The sequence below is a fragment of the Arvicola amphibius genome, chromosome 8 (assembly GCF_903992535.2).
Source record: "Arvicola amphibius chromosome 8, mArvAmp1.2, whole genome shotgun sequence".
Lineage (NCBI taxonomy): Eukaryota > Metazoa > Chordata > Mammalia > Rodentia > Cricetidae > Arvicola > Arvicola amphibius.
This window is the reverse complement of record NC_052054.1, coordinates 3,324,914-3,337,672: the sequence shown is the minus strand read 5'-3', so window position 1 is coordinate 3,337,672 and position 12,759 is coordinate 3,324,914. Positions and strand designations below refer to the sequence as shown.

General features: G+C 43.2%; 1 pseudogene; it reads right to left on the bottom strand.

Moving 5' to 3' along the window:
• Positions 1–11,577: 11,577 nt before the first annotated feature.
• Positions 11,578–12,383, bottom strand: LOC119821166 (annotated as a pseudogene).
• Positions 12,384–12,759: the final 376 nt, after the last annotated feature.

The window sequence follows — 12,759 nt, the reverse complement described above, 5'->3', positions numbered from 1 at the left end:
TTCCTTGGATGATACCAGGAGAGCAGACTAGTCTGTGTGCTGTGACTGCTGAACAATCACTAGACTAGAAAAAAAACCAGTCACAAGTAATAATCCTTCAGAGGAGATGAAATTGAATAGCAAAGACTCAATTAGTTCAAATATGGCAAACTGTGAGAAAGGGAAACAAGAAAACCGTGAAGGCTTTAAAACAAACAGGCACCATTAACCTGGACCTAACCACTAAGAACCACACAAGTGGACAGGGGACCTGGGTAAACACAAACATTGTTATTACATTGGGTAGAAAAGCAAGACCCAACAATGTCCAGTTACAGGAAAGGCACTTTAAATGTACAGACACAAATGGAAGCAGGTGTGGCAATACACACCTATAATCATAGCATCAAAGAGGACAAGGAAGGAGGGTGTGCTGGCTGGTTTTATGTCAGCTTGTCACAAGCTAGAGTCATCTGAAAGGAGGGAACCTCAATTGAGAAACTTTTATATGAGCCAGCTGTAGGGATTTTCTTAATTAGTGATTCATGGGGAAGGGCCCAGCCCATTGTGGGTGGTGCCATCCCTGGGCTGGGTTCTATAAGAAAGCAGGCAGAGCAAGCCATGTGGAGCAAGCCAGTAAGAACCCCTCCATGTACTCTGTATCAGCTTCTGCCTCCAAGTTCCTATCATTGTTGAGAGATTTCTGTCTCACCTGGTCCTACAGCCATTCAGTCCCAAAGAAATACAAAGAAACTGGGTGGTGGTGGCACACACCTTTAATCCCAGCACTTGGGAGGCAGAGACAGGTGGATCTCTGTGAGTTTGAGGCCAGCCTGGTGTACAAGAGCTAGTTCTAGGACAGGCACCAAAACTACAGAGAAACCCTGTCTCAAAAAGAAAGAAAGAACGGAAGAAAGAATGAAAGAAAGAACGAAAGAAAGAAAGAAGAACGGACGAAGAAAGAAAGAAAGAAAGAAAGAAAGAAAGAAAGAAAGAAAGAAAGACACAGAAGTCTACATTAATTATAAACTGGTTGGCCTATTAGCTCAGGCTTCTTATTAACTAATTCCTACATCCTACATTAGCCCATTATTCTTGACTATGTTAGCCACATGGCTTGGTACCTTTTATCAGTGAGGCATTCTTGTCTTGATTCCGCTGTGTCTGGGTGATGAAATGTTGTTATCTTTATTGGACAAGTTTCAAACCTTGGAATCCTCAGTGAGGGCATTAGAACAGACCACTGGACAGGAAATTCAGACTTTACAAAAGGCAGTAGTAAAAAGAATTGAAAATATTGAGGGATTTATTGAAATTGATGATCAGGGATAGAAGGTACAAGGACAGGATTTAGCCTCATCAGTATGTGCCAGACCCTGGGATGACTTACATAGAGTTTCAACTGGATATTTGGTAATTTCCTCAGAAAGACCCTCTGGCACAAAGTACCCTAAGGTAGTCAAAGAATATCCATGGGAATCAATATGTATGGGTGATCTAAAAGAAATAAAACAAGCAATAGCTTCTTATGAGCTACATTCAGCTTTTGTCAAGTAAATGGTGAAAATGTAGGCTTCAAGAAATAAGGCTACCTTATATAATTGGCTTCAGTTAATCTCAGCAGTCTTAGAAGATGGACCTCAGCTGCTTTGGAAGTGTTATTGGAGATAAGAGACAAAAATTTTAGAACAATGAGGGAAAGCAAAAGGATTTGAGATTTTCCAAGATCAAATTCTTGGTGAGGGTCATTACTGTAATCCTTGAGAACAGGCTCATTACAATGGATGCACCTTTTCCTTATGCAGCACAGCAACATAAAATGGTTGGGACAGGATTCAGGAATAGGAAAGAGGACTGAATCATTTATTAAACAGAGCCAAAGAGAACCCTTTAGTGACTTCTTATAAAGATTAACTAAGGCTATACAAATAGGAGTGACAAAAAAAAAATAGGAGTGACAGACCCTGAAGCTAGATATGTACTTACTGAATCTTTGGCTTTTGAAAATGCCAACTTAGAATATAAGAAGAACTATGGGCTTTTAAAGGTCAGATCAACACCCATAAATGAATGGATCTTACATACAATAAATGTTGAAACATGGTGTTGGACATTTGTCTATATTCTGTCAATTATGTTTTAAATAAATGCTGATTGACCAGTAGCCAGGCAGAAAGTATAAGCGGAACAACCAGACAGGAATTAGAGGCAGGTCAATGAGAGCAGGAGAATTCTGGGAAGAGGGAAGCTCCTTCTGCAGTCCCTCCAAACACAGAAGAAGCAAGATTTGACTATGCTGCTGAAAAAGGTATTGAGCCATGTGCTTAACACAGATAAGAATAATGGGCTAATATAAGTTGTAAGAGTTAATAAGAAGCCTGAACTAATGGACCAATCAGCTTATAACTAATGTAGACCTCTGTGTGATTTCTTTGGGGCTTACCAACTATGGAAAACAGGCAGGACAGAAACCGCAGACAACAGAAACTTTTGACTATAGAACTGAGGCTTGGGCTGGAGAAGCAATTTCTAATGGTATAAGGAGACACCCAAATGCCAAATGCTTTAACTGTGGAAGAATAGGACATCTAAGAAGGGACTATAGATGAGGAATTCATAGGAATAATGTCTCTAGGGATGGCAAGAATAGGAGGACTCAGTCTTCTGATATATGTAGGAGGTGTGACAAAGGCTGACAGTGGACCAATGAATGTAGGTCGACAAGAGACAGACAAGGCAACCTGATACCATTGGGAAACTCCTGGGGGGGGGGGGGCTTCTTGCGGGCCTCCGTGTCAAACAAGGTCCAGCCATTCCCAGTCACTGTGGAAAACATATCTTACCAGGAAAATTAAACAATCCAGTGCCTACTGTAAGAAACCACACCGTTCTGGATGATGGAATAGACATGGAGGATGAATCAAAAACTCCAGTAGGAAATAGGAAACGCATATTTTGGCAGACTTCTATAAATCAAAGACCAAAGCTAAGAGTGCATATTAATGACATTGTAATTGAGGGATTACTAGGCATGTGTGTGGATGTGAGTATCATTACTCCAGGATCATAGCATCCAGATTGGCCTCTTCAAGAGGCAGATATTCAATTCATAGGAAACAATTCTCAAGTGAAACAAAGCACAAGGTAGGTTGAATGCATAGGAGTAGGAGGACAGAAAGGAAGGCTGAGGCCATATTTAGCTAATATTTTAGTGAACTTATGAGGTTGTGATCTATTGCAGCAATGAAATACCCGGGTTAACATTCCTGAAGTTCCAAAAACTCATGTATCTGGGAAGGATATTATAAGATAGTATAAACAAAGGTCACCAACCATTCAGGCTGTACAAGAACACAAAGCAACTAGCAAACTTTCAGAGGTGCTAACAGCCCTGCCTTTAAGATAGTTAACTGATAAACCCATATGGATTAAACAATGGCCTTTAACAAAAGACAAACTGTGGGCTTTAGAACAGCTGGTACCGAAGCAACTAGATGCTCACCATGTTGAAAAATCATCCAGCCTTTGGAATTCTCCTGTATTTGTTGTTTAAGAGAAATCTGGAAAATGGAGAATGGTGACAAATCTCAGAGCTGTCAGCAAGGTTATCCAATCTATAGGCCCTCTACAATCTGGAATTCCTTGGCCTTCTCTATTACCAAAATGATGGCCTCTTATAGTTATTGATTTAAAGGATTGCTTCTTCACTTTACAAGAAAAGGATAGAGAAAAATTTGCCTTCATAATGCCTACTTATAATAATTCTCAACCTACTAGAAGATACCAGTGGACCGTCCTCCCACAGGGAATGCTCAGTAATCCCACCCTGTGCCAATACTTTGTAAGTTAGCCATTGGAAATAATAGCAAGCAATTTCTTAAGTCTATAATTTACCATTACATTGGATAACATTTTGTTATCTGACTCAAATGCAAATACTTTAGAAAGAATGTTTGAAGAAACAAAGAAAGTTTTGCCTAAATGGGGATTACAAATTGCTCCTGAAAAAATACAAAGAGGAGATTCTGTCAATTACAAAATATTTTTACTAAAAATTAGAACACAAAAGGCACAAATTAGGAGAGACCAATTGCAGACTCTTAATGACTTTCAAAGATTGTTAGGAGAAATTTCCAGTCTATGACGAGCTGTTGGGATAACACCTGATCTAATAATTCATTTAAACAAAACCTTAGATGGTGACAAAGACTTAAATAATCCCAGGGAATTAACAGCTGAAGCAGTAAAAGATTTGACGATCGTTGAGGAGAAATTACAGGAGGCACATGTAGATAGAGTGAATCCAAATCTAATTGTATTCTAGTCACATTGGGACCAGTGGAACAGAAATCTCTGCCAACAAATGGTGCCATCATGGACAACTATATCAACATAAAACCTGAGAGAGCTTGGGAAATAATTCTAGACACAAAGGAACAGTTAAGCATGGCTTCTTGGTAGCAGCATTTTCTCAGGTGGGCTCTCTTTGCTAGAAGCAAGCACCTCTCATTTAAGAGAGGCTTCCTGACTCGGCTTTAGCTGCAAAAACTTTGCAGCCCTTTTAAGAGGCCCTGCCACAAAACACTTAAAAGATGTTTATGAATAGCTGACAGCACACTTCTTGGTGGTGGCAGGAACCTTGAAACTCCATAGAGCTGTAGCAATAAACGTGGCTCTGGCAGTACCTCTGCCATGAGGCTAGACTCTCAGAAAGCTAAGGAATGGGCTGATCCAGCTGTCAAAGCCACGGCTTTAATCTTAGCCTTATCGCTTAGCAAATTAAAGACTCATATGGTCAGAAAAAGAGTGATATACAGTAAAGATAGATTCAGATGAAAAAAAATCTCTAAATGGTTAAAAGTGTTTAAAAATATGTGTAGGCTTGGGAAAGAAAAGAAAAGGGATATAGTTCTTTTAAAAAAAAAGAAAGAGAGTAGTTGGGTGTGGTGGCGCACAACTTTAATCCCAGCACTTGGGAGTCAGAGGTAGGCAGATCTCTGTGAGTTCAAGGACAACCTGGTCTACAGAGTGAGTTCCAGGATAGCCAAAGATATACAGAAAAACTCTGTCTCAAAAAACCAAAAATAAAAAATAAAAAGAAAAGAAATAGAGTTTAAAATAAAGCCATGTAAAGATGTAAAATACACAGAGAGTCTGAATACTGTATGTTATTATGTTGTTTTTGAATTGTTTGATGGTTGAGAAAGGAACAACAGCTTCTAAAAGACATTTGATTACAAATGCTGCTGGATTAATCCAACATATATATTTTGAAAATACCTTGACTTCAAAATTTAAGTCAAAAGATATGTTACTTTGGAGAAGAGGTTTTGTTTTTGTTTCCATAGAAAATGAGAGGCTGTGAATTCATTCTGGATTAAGAAAAATCAGGTTTGATCAAGGAAGACTCCCTAAAAAAATCTTTGATAGAAGTGCATAGCCCAAATGATCAAACATTTCAGAGGACCTCTTCTGGAATTTCTGCTGAGTTCTACATCCAGAACAGTCTCAAGACTGATGACCAAGATAATCAAGCCTCAAAGAATATTCCAGTTAGGACTTGACCATAATCTTAAATTTTCTTTAGGTTCTCATAAAATTAACAGTGTCCCTAGCACTGATATCAGCAGGAAGTAGCCTGGAAAACTATGCCCACATTCCCAAAATATGGATTATGGGTGTTTGCCTTTGTTTAGAATGTTGGAAAATAGTCAGGAGAAAAGCTAAACAAAGGAGATTAGAGTTCTTTTTTTAAAAAGAAAGGGGGTAAGTACTGTGGGACAACAGTCTGTACCCTGTCACTTGTATTTTAAATAAATGTTGATTGGCCAGTAGCCAAGCAGGAAGTATAGGTGAGATGATCAGGCAGGAAGTAGAGGTGGGGTAATGAGAACAGGAGAATGCTGGGAAGAGTAAAGAGTCAGTCTGCAGCCATCACCCAGATGCAGAGGAAACAAGATTAGACTGCCTCACTGAAAAAGGTACCAAGCCAGATGGCTAACACAGACAAGAATTATGGGCTAATATAAGTTATAAGCATTAATGAGAAGCCTGAATGAATAGGCCTATCAGTTTATAATTAATATAGGCCTCTGTGTAGTTTTTTGGGACTGAATGACTGCAGGACCAGGTGGGACAGAAACCTTGGTCAACAGGTTACAAATTCTTATGGATAAGGTTTAGAAGAAGCTAAACAAAGGAGATTCGATTCAGAGTTCTTGTTTTGAAAAAAAAGTGAAGGGGGAAGTGCTGTGGGACAATGGCCTTGTACCCTGTAAAGGTTTGTCAGATGTACTGGTTTAATAAAATGCCAATTGGCCAGTAGCCAGGCAGGAAAGATAGGTGGGGTGACCAGAATAGGAGAAATCTGGGAAAAGGAAAGGTTCAATCTACAGTCATCACCCAGATTCAGAGGAAGCAAGATGAGAATGCCTCACTGATAAAAGGTACCAAGCCCTGTGGCTAAAACAGACAAGAACTATGGGTTAATGTAGAATGTAAGTGTTAATAAGAAGCCTGAGCTAATAGGCCAACCAGTTTATAATTATTGTAGACCTCTGTGTGTTTCTTTGGGTCTGAATGACTGCGGGACCGGGTGGGACAGAAACCTCTTCCCATCATGAGTTCCTGTCCTAACTTCCTTCGGTGATAGACTGTGATGTTGAAGCATATGGCAAATAAACCCTTTCCTCCCCAAGCTGCTTTGCTCTGATTCATCATCACAGGAATAGTAACCCTAACTAAGACAGAAGCTTATGAATTCAAGTACAGCCTGAGCTACACAGTGAGACTTTCTCTTAAAAATAAAAGCCAAGATGAACCTGGTGGGTCAGGCTTGCAACCTCAGTTACTTGGAAAACCGGAGGAGCATAAGTTCAAGACCTGCCTAGGATACAGAGCCACAAAGCAAGTGTGGCTTGATCTTAAAATAAAATATAAAAAGAGATTTGGAGATGTAGGTCAGTGGTGGAGGCTAGCCCCGACTTCTTGTGGTGTAGGGGTTTGTGGGGAGGGGAGAGAAAAAGAGACAGAGATGGGGGAATAGGCAATTATGTACGAAATATACCAAGCTATCACTGACCACAGAAAACTGTGTATCCTTATCTAAATCAGAAAAGAGAGATTTTTGTAGTGGTGTTTGGTAAGAAAAGATAAATCAGTGAAATAAGGAGATATGCAACAATTCTAAATGCTTAGGTGATGAATAAACAGCCTGGGACTTTGTGGTATAAAAACTGATGGGTGAGACAGACAGACAGGGGGTTCTTAGCAGGCCAGTGTCAAACACTGGGGTCCATAGACAGACCAGCAGCTCTGGCAGCACACTTGGACTCGCTGGCATTTTGGATTCCTCCTATCCCAGGCAGCAGGCTGCCCATCCTTTTCAACTGCCCATGGAATATTTACGAAGAAAGACTATGTTTTAACCATAAACAAGTCTTTATGCAACTAAAGTCATTAATATTAAGCAAAATGAATTATTCTACAATAGAAGGAAATCACAATCAATAACAGAAAGATCAAAATTTCAGAACACAAATGATACAATTTTAAATACTACATGGGCCGAAGAATAAATGAAATCAATAGCAGAAAATCCTACAAACAAATAATTCTGAAAGCACACAGGTGACCTGTTTGTAATGAATCAGCTTACAACGATCTACTTTATGGTACTGCAGAACAAGAGGCCCCGAGGAGAAGCTGTTTTTAACTCTGAATTTTGATTCGAAATTCCCAAGTTAGCACCATGTGACCAAAGTACTCTCATGATTCTGGGCTGCAGTAGTGACACAAACACTTGCCAACATATTCTGTCAAACAGTGTTATCCTGGCATCAAAGTCAGATGAAACCTAGAAATGGAAAGGAAACATGAGCTGAGCCAGCTTGGGCTCGCTCGCTGGCACCGAAAGCGGCGGCCTGAAGCTCACTCTCTGCTGCAGTGAGACAGAGAATACGTAAAACCCTCTACATGGGTACGTTACAGACTGTTACTTTGAATGACTCAAAACAGCTTAGAGATAAAAATCACAATATTGTGTTTTGTAGAATAGATCTCAAACCATATGACAGCATTAAGTTGGAAAGTTGACAATCAGAAGTCTGGGGTCCATTGAGATGTCCCAGGTGCTGGTGTAAGCACAGGACCAGGCGTGCATAAAATGCAGCTACTGCTGGAGAGAAACATGCAGCAGACGCAAGGAGCCAGGGCATGGTATGAAGAAAACAGGAGTGAAGCCGCCAACGTGTCCACGGTGCTGTGCTGGCTGTCCGTCCACGGCACTGTGTGGGCTGGCTATCCATGGCACTGTGTGGGCTGTCTGTCCACAGCATTGGGTGGGCTGTCCGTCCACTGCCCTGTGTGGGCTGTCCGTCCACGGCACTGTGTGGGCTGTCTGTCCACAGCATTGGGTGGGCTGTCCGTCCACTGCACTGTGTGGGCTGTCCGTCCACGGCACTGTTTGGCCTGTCCGTTCACAGCACTGTGTGGGCTGTTCATCCACGGCACTGTGTGGGCTGTCCGTCCACGGCACTGTGCGGGCTGTCCGTTTATGGCACTGTGTGGGCTGTCTGTCCACAGCATTGGGTGGGCTGTCCGTCCACTGCACTGTGTGGGCTGTCCGTCCACGGCACTGTGCCAGCTCTCAACAGCAGGTGAAGCTGTGAAAATCCAGGACAAGAGCAGCACTCCTGAAGAGAAGGTTTTGTCCGTCTTGGCTGGTTAGCTCCACAGGCTGAATTCAGTGTGGCTGATCTTCAGCACACACAAAGAATGTGGAGTGGCTCCTTTTTCTTTATCTTCATAGACTGGAACTATTGCTTAAAATACATGTGAGCTGGGTGGTGGTGGCGCACGCCTTTAATCCCAGCACTCGGAAGGCAGAGGCAGGCGGATCTCTGTGAGTTCAAAGCCAGCCTAGTCTACAAGAGCTAGTTCCAGGACAGACTGCAAAGCAACAGAGAAACCTTGTCTCGAAAAACCAAAAAAAAAAGAAGAAAAGAAAAGAAAAGAAAGATACACGTGAGTATCCTCTCTCCCACCACCCTCCAATCTATCACTTAATTTAGAACATTTTAGGAATTTTTGTCTTATCAATGGCACATACGTAGAACACTCAGAATAATTATGTGTTATTCCTGCGATCACAAGTACCCTGGTTAGTTTGGGGTTGACTGGACACCGTCTAGGGTTATGTAAAAAAAGGAGACTCAACTGAGAAAATGCCTCCATCAGATTGGCCTGTAAGCAAGACTGTAGGACATTTTCTTGATTGAAAATTGATCTGCGATGGTCCAGTCAGCCCACTGTGGGTGGTGCCAACCCTAGGTGGCCCTGGAACAAGCCAGTAAGCAACATTCGCATGGCCTCTGTCAGTCCCTGCTTGAGCTCCTGCCTCGGGTTGCTTAAACAGACCATGACCCGGGATATGTAAGCCAAATAAACCCTTTCCTGCTCAAGCTGTGCTTGGTCATAGTGTTTCACCACAGCAATAGAGAGCAAACACGACATGTATGTACACGTAACAAAAAAAAGCACAGCGGCAGGCAGCAAATGAAACATGCAGAACCAGCGGTGCCCCCACGAGGAGCCGAAGTCGCCTAACGCTTCAACTAGGCATGTGTTATAGCTACTTTTGTAATGCCTGAGGAAAGCAACGCCATGGGATGTGCATACAGTGTCTCTTTAAGTTGCTTCCCACCCTGCACTGTGAGACTGAGGAGCAATGACCAGTTTTGAAAAAACAGGGAGCGTTTTTTTTTTCTTTGCAGAGAAGCATTGCTGTGTTAGAATGGGAATGTCCCCAGAGACTCTGCCCACAAGTGGGAAATGACGGAACTTGTAAAAGGTGGCTCCCAGGGGGAAGAAATTAAGTGTTGGGAGGAAGATGATGTTAGGACCTTCCTTTCTCTGCTTCCTGGCCACCACAAGGGAGCAACTGCCTCACCAATTGCTTCCTGACACGATTCAAACAGGCTCAAAGCAATGAGCCAACAAACCATGGACTAAATGCACAAAACTGTGAGCCAAACTTACCGTCCTGCTCTGTAATCCGACCCCGTAAGGAATTCATTGTCACAGAAAGCAAGCTAGTAATAAATGTGTTTTGGCTGCAGAGCTGACCTCAGTCTTGGTGGCATGACTGGGGATACAGAATCTGCATTATCTTTTCCCCTAGGGCAAGAACCAAGCGTCAAGCTCAGGATTCCTTCTTGCTGACCTCTGGGATGGTCCTAGGTTAGGACTGAAGTCAGTTCTCCGGTAGGAATTTGCCTTGTAGGAACCCCCCCACCACCACCACCAGTATCAGCCTTGAGCTGGGCAGCATTTTCCTCTTAAATGTACAGCTCACATCTAATCAAGGGAAAGAACGGAGAAAAGAAACAGACAGATCTAGCCTCTGCTGCAAACCTTCTACTAGAAAACTAGAGACAGACGGTGTGGTGGCGCACACCTTTAATCTCAGCACTCCAAAGGCAGTGGCCTGTGAATTCCGGGCCAGCCTGGTCTACAAAGGAGTTCTAGGACAGCCTGGGCTACACAGAGAAACCCTGTCTTGGGGGGATGGGGGAAGGGAGAAAGAAAGAAGCGGGGAGAGAAAAGGAAAGGAAAAGAAAACTAGAGACAACTTGGGAATCACACAGCAGATGTTTAGATTCTCTAAAGGTCTTCCTGAGTAAGAGGGTGAGCCAGATGAGGGCTGTCCTGGGGAGCTGGGAGTCTGTCCTAGGTGTGCCGAGACAAGCCCCTCCCCATTCCCATCTACACTCTCTTCTTGGCTTATAACTGAAAGCTGCCTGGTTTCCCCTTCAGCAACCTTTATGGCCATGCTGCCTCAAATGCAGGCAGGTACCTCCCTTAGGTTTCATACTCTGAGGTTTCATCAACACAGAGAGAAGCTGATTGTCTTGAATAAACCTCCCTAGGAAGAAAAGCAGGATGTTAAAGTGATTTTTCTCTCTTCCCAATAAGATAAAAATAGATAGATGGATGGATGGATGGATGGATGGATGGATGGATGGAACAAAAATCTCGTGTTCTTTCCCCAGACAGAAGCATGTACTTCAGATTGGTCTAGTTTCTATTTCTGAACATTCATTTAAATTTACTCCATTCTTTGTTTCCTGTCACCAGGATCTAAAAGTAACTTTCAAATTGTTTTGTTTTATTATAGATTTAAGTGAACACATGATCCAACCAGCCCTCTGAAGCACTCAGAGTTTTTATCCCAATGTTCTGTGCATTTCCTTGGGGAAACTTACTGTTCAAATGTTGTATTATTCATTTCTTATATTGGTTATAAAAAATACTTATAAAAATATAAAATATAGCCTGTCATAATGCTGTAAAATGTTTAGGAAATAAAGCCAGCACTCGTTCCAGAGTCTGCCTTCTGTAGGAAAATCCTAGGAGTAGGACAGAGAAGCCCAAGAGGACGGGGTCCTACATGTCACAAAGTTTCTGAGCAAACTGTTGCAGCAGCTTACAACGGCCAAGATGAGGCAGCCAGGTGGCGGCTCTCTTGCTTGTAGGCTTGAATGCTTTTTTTTTGAAGTTTTATAATTATATTTATGTACAGAAAACTCAGCAGTACATTTAACCCAGTTTAGTGGCGAGTTCTTTGGCCTTTGCCTTTTCCAGCTTGGCAATTTGAGCCACAGATTTAGGACCCAGGACGTTGCCTCCCCAGTGGCGGGGGATCTCATCATGTCTGTCGTTGTAATTGGTCCTAATAGCTTCCACCAGCTTGGCCAGAGCACCCTTGTCTTCCAAGTTAACCTGTGTAAAGGCAACAGTGGTGCACGCCTTCCTATGGACCAGCCGCCCCAGCCTGGCCTTTCCCTTGATGATGCAGTAGGGGACCCCTATGTTCCGACACAGGGCGGGCAGGAAGACCACCAGCTCAATGGGGTCTACGTCATGGGCAGTCACCACCAGCTGAGCCTTCTTGTTCTCCACCACGGTGGTGACTGTATTGACGCCTGCTGGAAGGACAGGTGGTCTCTTAGTTGGTACATCCCCTTTGCCGGCAGCTTTCTTCTCAGCACAGGCCGGCAGCCTTTGCTTCTTCTCCTGCTTGGTCTCTGGCCTGTACTTTGGGCAAGTTTAAGCAACTGGGTAGCTGTTTGCCGGTCCAGGGCCTGGGTGAACTGGTTAATGGCAGGAGGAACTTTGAGCCGCTTATAGAGGATGGCCCTCTGCCACTGCAGCCTGATGTAGCGGGGCCATTTGACGAAGCGTGTGAGATCTCTCTTGGGCTGGATGTCCTGCCCAATGCCAAAGTTCTTAGGCCTCTTCTCAAACAAAGGATTCACCACCTTCTTCGCCTCCTGCTTCTTCATGACAGCTGTGGCCGGGGCCACCTTCTTCCCCTTGGCCTTCTTTCCCTTGGGCATCTTGCCGGGCTGGGGGAGAGAGCTGAATGCTTTAAAAATTCTCTGATAAAATATTTCTTCCTCTTTTCCTTCTGAGGTAGAGTCACATCCTACATCTTAACCTTCTGAGAACAGGACAGCTTAGGAGGGATGCCTGAACCCTTCACTGGAATCAGAGGTCTGCCCGCGGATAGGGTCCCCACATCAGGACCACGTCTGTCCCCCTGTCCTGTTACTAGTGAGCCCCCTCCCCAGGCTGGTGAGGTGAGTGGAGGCCTGTCTGCCCCAGATGCCTTAGCGATGCCTGCTGTGCGCATCCCTGGGCATGGCAAGGAGCCTAAACCAGCACTCCATGACTTCGGATGCAAACAGAACACACATTGCTTATTTCTAAAATTCATCA